This window comes from Lissotriton helveticus, chromosome 7, assembly GCF_964261635.1.
Source record: "Lissotriton helveticus chromosome 7, aLisHel1.1, whole genome shotgun sequence".
Classification (NCBI taxonomy): domain Eukaryota; kingdom Metazoa; phylum Chordata; class Amphibia; order Caudata; family Salamandridae; genus Lissotriton; species Lissotriton helveticus.
This window is the reverse complement of record NC_136068.1, coordinates 1,922,479,720-1,922,488,316: the sequence shown is the minus strand read 5'-3', so window position 1 is coordinate 1,922,488,316 and position 8,597 is coordinate 1,922,479,720.

Sequence of the window (8,597 nt, the reverse complement as noted above, 5' to 3'; positions counted from 1 at the left end):
GTTTTATATACTGTCACAAGTCGAGAATAACTTTAATAAAGGCGGAAAATAAAACAACTACTATTGAGATATAAATCTTTACTCCCCCGTTTTAATTGTTGTCCTTAAGATGGCAAACTCCTCTCACATTGGTTCTTCCATCTGTTGGCTCTTAAGTGCTGTGATGGGGGCACCCTGGTCCCTTTAGATATAGTGTGAACCATCCCCACTGACCTCTCCCCAGGCACTTCAACTAGCCCAGGGCACCGGTGTTTTTGTTGAAAGTTCAACCGTGAAGGCGAGTCTAAGACCCAAATGCATCACTAAGAAAAAAAGCAAAATCTGTTTTACTATTTGTGAGTGGGCCTTGGTAGGGCACTGGTCCACCCGCCCCGCCCCCGAACCGGGCCTTGTTCTGGTCATGTACTAGATCACCAAGGAAATCTGCGATTCCTGTTGCCATGATGACACCACACCCCCAGAGCCCCAGCCCTCCCTTGTCGTTCTCTCCTATACGAAGTCCTTCCGCACCGACTCGCGAGGAGGGACCGCCCTTCCCCCACTGACACAAAAATGGGACCCTGACGATCCACCTGTGTACTGATGGCTACTGTCCCACTGCTGGGTAGCACCAATCCGAAGGAAGGCTTGGTCTTCACCAACACACAGTGAGGTGCAGAGCTGGGGGCTTCAACCAGGACACCCCTGCAAGAGGGCCTGGGAGATGATCCCCGCTCCCAGGAGGTCTCCATGGTCTGATGGTCCCAGAGTCAACTGAGATGGACGCGGTGGTCGCTCCTTTGCTTACCTCATCCCTAAATTGTGGAACGCCCTCCCCGCCATCGTAAGATTCAATCAGGCGTAAGCAACTTTCAGAAAATCCCTAAAATGCATCTTTTCCAATCCCTGGTTGTATCCCTGATACATCAAGTGAACCGGCTGGCCTGTTGACGTCTGCGCTGGGAGGCCTGGTTGGGTAGCTATGCTCTTTACAAAAACACCAGAATAGAATGATTCATGAATGAGAGATACCTGGGGCTCCTTGAACCAAAGCATCCTCAAGAAGCGTGTGCCTGCTCAGCTCCTGAACTCCACTCCACTCCTGCCTGGTCATGAGCTAAAGCCTCACAAGCAGGGCACAAGTCCTACAAAAAGAAGTGAGGGGACTGACCAAGTAAGACAATATGCAAATGGCCTCATGACGTCACGGCGTAGCACTATAAAAGAAATAAAATAGTGCTATTGAAAATATTTGTGTAAATATTGGGACAGACTAACTCACCCGACAGTCTTACAGTGTCTGCATTGATATACAGGGACAGAACAAATGCAAAAGCTGCCTCTCTTACGTACCTGTGAAGAGAAGGCAGGCTGTGTGCCTTTGTTTCCCTCTGCGGCATTTATATTTAAATGTAAGGTTCCAGGCGGCCCCCAGTCAGCATATACAAGCAAAAGGAGGCCGGATGGCCCCTTAACTTCGGCCCAGCTGGAGGAGAAAAAAGTTTCCTTTGCTGCCTGCATGTTGCTGCTGGGAATGCAAAGCAGGCAATGTGCAGGCGCTGCTGAACGTGTCCCGGTGTCTGAAACAAGTTCAGCATATTTCTCTGGAGCCCAACTTCTTGGCTGGGGGACGGAGTCCACCCTGTGAAAAGAGTGGGGGAACGCCGTGTACCTACGTGTACCCCCGACTCGAGCCCTGCTCACAAGGCCATAGTCCTGGCTTTCAGTCTGCAGCCGCCTGCTCTTCTGGACAGCTCCAGAACCTTCTCCATATGGAAGCCTCTTAAACTAGGGTGACCAGATCTTGACAACCAAGAACCGGGACATTTTACAAAAATAGAAGGACTGCAAATTTACATCAAAGGTGCTGAGCAGAATGACCACTCCCATCAACATAGGACCATAGAAGCCCTAAGGAAATAAATCCAATGTCATTTCTAAAAACCAGCATCATACCTGTTAATTAAATTGCTTACTTATAATAGCTTCTAACTAGTACAACTTTAGAACAACCATTAAGTGCTTCTCACTTGGTTGTCGACCCCCCCCCCCCCCAAAAACGGACAATTATTATTATTATGTAGCATTTGTAGAGCGCCTGGCTACCCTTAGGCATCCCGTGCTAAATTAAACACAAGTAAGTCACCGCATGAGGAACGACCTTATAATAATAATAATCCACATTTGTAAAGCGCACAATCACCCTTAAGGGTCTCTAGGCGCTGTGGGCCGTCGGGAAGATTAAGCAGGCTATTGCCCAGAGTCACATGGTGCTGGACTAATCTGCTGCTGGTGCCTGGGATCGAACCGTGATCCCCAGATTCCGGAGTCAGTGCCCTAGTCACGGCGCCACACAGTTGCGCACAGCTGCTCCGGGAGGGAGCTCCAAAATTTAGCTGCGTGAAAGAGAACATACGACCCCTTGATCGTGCTCTCTATATTTTAGGGATTGACACCCGAAACTGGTTCGCTGACCAGAGACATCTTGATGGCTAATAGAATTTTATGAGAGGCGGATTTATCTTGGGGCCTGTCTCCCAGAGGGTATTGTATGCTATGCTCAGAGCTTTAAACTTAATCCATTCCGCAATTGGCAACCAGTGAAGTTTCCTCAGTGTAGGCTTCACCGGATGGTGGTAAGGGGTGTGGTGAGGCTGCCTGGCTGCACAGTTGCCTCTGTGGTTCCTAAGTAAAGGGCGTTCCCATAATCTAATCGTGAGAGCACCAGTGCCTGTACAATAACCCTTCAAGCTTGGCTCAGAAGTAGAGGTAGGACTTTTCGTAGCATTCTAATAACTCCAAAGCAGCCTGCTGCCACCTTGATTGCCTGGCTCTTGAAGTTGAGGGATTTTTCTAACCAGACGCCTAAACTTTTTATATGCTCCTTAGGGGCTGGAGCTGGTCCCAGGCATTTAGGCCAGTTTAGTCCTATTTGGTCCCTTGGGAAACCTGGATGGTTGTTCAAGATCATCAACTCAGTCTTGTCTCCGTTAAGTTTGAGGCAAGACTGATTCATCCAGGCTGCCACCGCTTCCGTACACTCTTCAAGGTTGATCGGTGTACTCTGTGGCTGCTTTAGCGCTACCACCAGTTGCGTGTCATCTGCATAGGTGATCATTTGGATCCCGTAAGGAATAACCACCTCTGCCAGGGGTTTAGGATATACATTAAATAGGGTAGGGCTCAGAGATGAGCCCTGGGGGACTCCGTAAGTCAGTTTTTTTAGATGCAATTCCCCTCAAATACCTGGAATGTTCTCTTTTGCAAAAAGGATTGAATCCAGGTTAGGACTTTGCCCGATACTCCCTACCTTCTGAGCCTGTCAGACAAGATGTTGTAATTGACAGTGTCGAATGTGGAGCTCAGGTCGAGTAATATCACTGCTACAGTCCCTCCCTAGTCAAGAATGTTCCTGGATTCTTCCACAACAGCTAACAGCGCTGTCTCTGTTCCATGCTTAGGTCTGAATCCTGTCTCACTGGTATGTATCAGGGCGAGATTCTCTAGAAATTCTGATAGAAGTTTGTTTACATATTTCTCAAGAATTTTGCTGTTCCCCGGGAGCAAAGAGACAGGCCGGTAGTTTCTCCAAATCTCTGGGTCCAGTTTTTTTTTTTTTTTTAGGAGGGCCCTTACCATGGCATGTTTCCAATGACAGGGTACCAACCCGCTAGATAACGAGGAATTTAGTACCTCTAGAAAAGCTGGTAGGATAATTTCTTCTACTTTGCGGAGCTTTGACAGTGGCGCTGGGTCTAACAGGGAGCCCGTTTTGACCTGTGCAAAGATTTGTGACAATGTAGTCAGGTCCAGGGTAGTAAAGTTTTCTAGACGTGGAGTCATGATATGTGTGGAATCTACTTCCTGCTCTCCATTATTTACGCTTGTGTTATGGGGGAACAAGTTATAGATATCTAAGATTTTTTTGTTAAAAAATTCCGCTAGTTCCTCGCACCCAGTCTGGGCTGATGCTAACGGCGGGTCCGGTTCCATGCACCTAGTGAGTGATTTTGTAATTTGCAAAATTTCCCTAGGTGTGTTTGCTGCTGCTGTTATTTTCGCCTTATAAAAACGGGCTTGAGTTTTTTTTATCTCTAATTGATATGTTTTAATAGCTTCTCTATACTTTTGTTTTTTCCCATCATTATAATCTTTCCGCCATGCTCTCTCTAATTTCTTGCATTTTTTTTAAAGTTCTCTTAAATTAGGTGAGTACCATGGCGTCTGTTTTTCTTGCTGCTCAGCCTGAGTCCATTTATATGGGGCAGTAGCATCCAATGAAGTCCTAATCCATTGATTATAGTTCTCTGATGCTATTACTGTGTTAACTTCCTTCCCTGGTTTTGTATTTGTCAAAGCCTCTGTCCAGGCCTCTAGCGAGAGTTTTGCCCAGGGACGTGCCCATTTCTTGCAGGGTTGTTTCCTTTCGATCTGCTGTGGGGTTTTTCAGGTTATTGGGATTAGAAAATGATCCGACCATGAGACTGGAACGGGGCTTCCTGAGCTGAGCTGTGTATCATTTAACAAGACTGGGTCAAGAATATGGCCCTTCTCGTGAGTAGGGCTGGGCACTTTTTGTAGTATTTTTATGGCCAGTAAATCATGTGTCAGGCTTTCTGCCTCAGCTTTAAGAGGTGTTTCAAAGTGTAAGTTCAGGTCTCCTAATACTGTCAAATTGGGAGAAGTACTTGCCAATCTGGCAGCTGCATCGGTTAAGGATTTAATAAACGGGAAACATCCATAACAACGCAACTTTTACGACGCACTACCATTACAGCACATGATTTACAACGCAAGTCATTACAATGACTTGCGCTGGAGGGCACTGTAGGATAGGGAATAGTTTAATTTAGTATCCAAAACCTTCCCTACTATCCATGGGGACTGGAGTTGGAATAGTAAATTAAACTATTCCACTATCCAGCACCCCCCAACGCAAGTCGTTGTAACGACTTGCGTTGTAAATCCTGCGTTGTAAAGGCATGCGTAGTAAAAGCATGCGTTGTGATGACATACATCCTAATAAACTGGCTACAAGGGCCCGGTGGACGATAGACTAGGATCCCTGAGAACATTTGCCGAATCCTGCCGGGACAGCTGGTGGAAACCCAGGACTGTCCGGGCAAATCCAGGACGCCTGGTCACCCTAACTTGAACGCAACTCTCAAAGAAAAACTACCGAGGGCCTGGATTAAATGCACCCCCAGCAGCGTTGGCGTCCAGTTCTGTCCTGTCAACGTAGTGACGTCAGAACGAGGCTGCGCTGATCGTGCGTGCACGCCAAGCGGTGTTGGCGTCCAGTTCTATCCTGTCAACGTAGTGATGTCAGAACGTGGCTGCGCTGATCGTGCGTGCACGCCAAGCGGTTCGCGCCTCCTGATGGTTGGCAGCGAGTTTGTGGTTCGTTCTATTGTCTTGTGATTGCTGAAGCGCCTGGATGTCCGTCCAGAGGACGTCCGTGCGCTAGATAAACTAATATTCAGTATCAGATTGTTGCTGCTCTCTGTCTTTGATGGACCAGAGAGTCTTCCGGGGTCTCTTGGAGCAGCGCCCCTGAAGGTCTCCATATACCCCCCTATTCGGGGTGACGACCGAGACAGTGAGTGTGTGGGAAGGGGGAGCGGGGGTGGGGGCAAATGACTTTCCATTAGCTTGTAAGTAATAATAATATTTATTTGTTGCATGATTTAAAAGAAAACCTTTGCAAAATACAAAAGATGAAATTGTGACATTTGTTAAAATGTTAGTCAATTATAACACTTAGTAGGTTTGGTAAAATGGAACCCCAGTTCCAATAATACGAAGTACCCAGCCCCCTCATGTCTGAGCTCTCGTGTGGGTGCACTGAGGCACGGATGCCTATGGGAACAATCCCATCAGGGCAATTGTGGTCGTGTGTTTTGAGTCCCAAAGTTGTCCATTCTGTTCGCCCTTCCCTTTTTAATATCGGTCTTATTTTGGTGTTTCAGACAGCTACGTATCTAGGCAGACTTCCTGCTATTATGGAGGACCGTGGCTCTGCACCTCTAGCTGAGGTTGGGGTAGACATCTCCCCTGATTTTTTAGCTTGTAAGTAAAGAAAGCCAAGTACATGGCCAGTAACAACAAGCAGTGACATAGCCAATAGGTCTAGCCTTTGGGGCCTTACACGTTTTTACCCATGCAGCACCCAAGCTGCGAGTTTACAAACATCAGAAGGTAAATGGAGCAACCAGTAGTAACAGTGGCAGGACCCGAATAGTTCCGGCCTAAATGTGCATGTGTTCTAAGCAGGATTAAACAAGAGCATTGACCGAGCTGTGGCGGGTGCGAAGATGACGTGGAAGGCAGCAAGGTAAAGGGTGTGAGGCCGAGGCAGGAGCCTGGCCCTTTGAGTGGGAGGCGGTGACTTGAACCATAAGGCAGGCCTTAAGTGGCAGAAGAGTGCTGTACACGCTGGAGGAGCTTGACAGCCTGTGGCCTGGATTCGGGGCTGGAGCTGTTATGTTTCATATAGGTAACCTAATATAGGCCCAGGTAACATCATACCCCTTCACCTACATCACCTCCCCTACATTAAACAGTAACAAGCCTTTTAAGGATTTAGGGCCAGATGTAGGAGCCATTTACCGACCGGTAACGGCCTATTTCGGCCGTTACCGACCGGTAAATGGGTTTTCGGTATGTAGGGGGCTACATTTACCGATTCGGTAAATTTACTGAGTCGGTAAATTTACCGAATCGGTAAAATACCGAATCGGTATTTTTACCGATTCGGAATCTTCCATATGTAGGTGAGTCCCAAAGCCATTACAGATTCAGTATTTTACCACCCAATCCAATTGGGTGGTAAAATACCGAATCCAGGTGTGCATGCACATGTGTGCATGCACACCTGTGCAATGTGACAGACAGACATGCCCTTGGGCATGTCTGTCTGCCACATGGCACACATGACAGTATTGGGGGTGCTAGAGGGTGCCAAAGTGACACCCCCTGCACCCTTGCAAAAATCGGTATTTACCGATTCGGTAATTACCGAATCGGTATTTCCCATTGATTCCTATGGGCTTCAAAGCCCATAGGAATCAATGGGAAATACCGATTCTGTAATTACAGAATCGGTAAATACCGATTTTTACAGAATCGGTATTTCAAATACCGATTTTACCTACATCTCCCACCTTCTATTTTACCGATTCATAAATACCGAATCGGTAAAATTCGGTATTTATGAGTCGGTAAAATAGAATTACCTACATCTGGCCCATAGTGCCTTTTTTGGACTGAACCTTTTACCTAGTTCTAGTCCTGGGCGCAGAAGGAGGGTTTACCCGAACAATAGTGTTCTATGACTTCATCTTTAGATAACACAGTATGAATAAATATTCATAAGGCTACTTGGAAACCAGGCAGGGGCTATACACCACCTTCCTAATATCTACGCACAAGGTTCATCACACAAGTCATCCTCATACCCAACATTGGTGAACACAAGAACAAGGGACAAATGGACTCTATATACTTTTCTGTATAAATACAGGACCTCTTGTTAGCAGTTGTGAGAGGGAACCGAGACTTCCAGGCCGACACACTGACCAGAGACGCTAAGGCTCCTGCATGCAGATGCTCCAGCTGACAGTGGTCGGAACATCCCTTGCGGGGTGTTAAACTCGAGACCAAGAGGGGCCCGAAATTTCTCATGCTTCAGATAATGGGGTTCGACTAAATCCTAGAGGGATTCTTGACTTTTACACCTGCTCATATGCTAGGTACACTTAGGTACCACTAGATAGGCATCGTAGGAGTACGCGCACTTATCATGCATTTTATATTCATGTATTTATTCATGCTAATTGCGCAATGGTAGAACTGTACTATCCTTTTATATTCATAGTACTGCTAATCATACATCTCTGCTACTGTCTAATGGTTGTTAAAGGTCATATTTTCTACATGAGAATAACAACTGTACAATAAACCTTTTATTGAAACGCCCAGACTGTTTATTCTGTGTATCTCTGAGATAAACTAAATGTGCACAAGTGACTGAGTGAACAGTAGTACATTGTTTCCACAATCTTGAGGGATCAAGTTTGTCATGTTCTAAGGCTGCCAGAAACTAATCTCTCCCCGATAAGAGGAGACACTAGTGGCATTGTGAGCTAGCATATATGCAAACAGGCTAACCTTTGCTCAGAGTTAGTCTGCCACCAATCCTACAGTTTATGTTATCCAAACGATCTGGTCCTGCATGGGTGCTATAGGAACTACACGACAGAGCCGCTGAACTAAGGTTGCTGTGGGGCCAAGCTGCAATGTAGCTAGGCATGGCCTTGGGAAAGCGTCCAGTGACCAGCAGGGAAGCCCATTCACAAGACCCTCCAGAATGTTCCCGCTGTGTCTGCTGCACCAGCTCACTGAGAGGAACAGGCAGGGACCCCATTGTAGCATCTGACCCGCCCACTAACAAGGTGCGAGTACAGAAAGCAGTTCTTTGCTAGGGCATGCCAGCTCTCCCAGACACCATAGCCACTGGGGAACTGGCAAGCGTTACTCCAACCAATCCGAAGCGATGGTACAGTCTGGGAATCTAACAACAAATAAACAGTCATAACTGCCCTGCCAGTCCTTAGGCG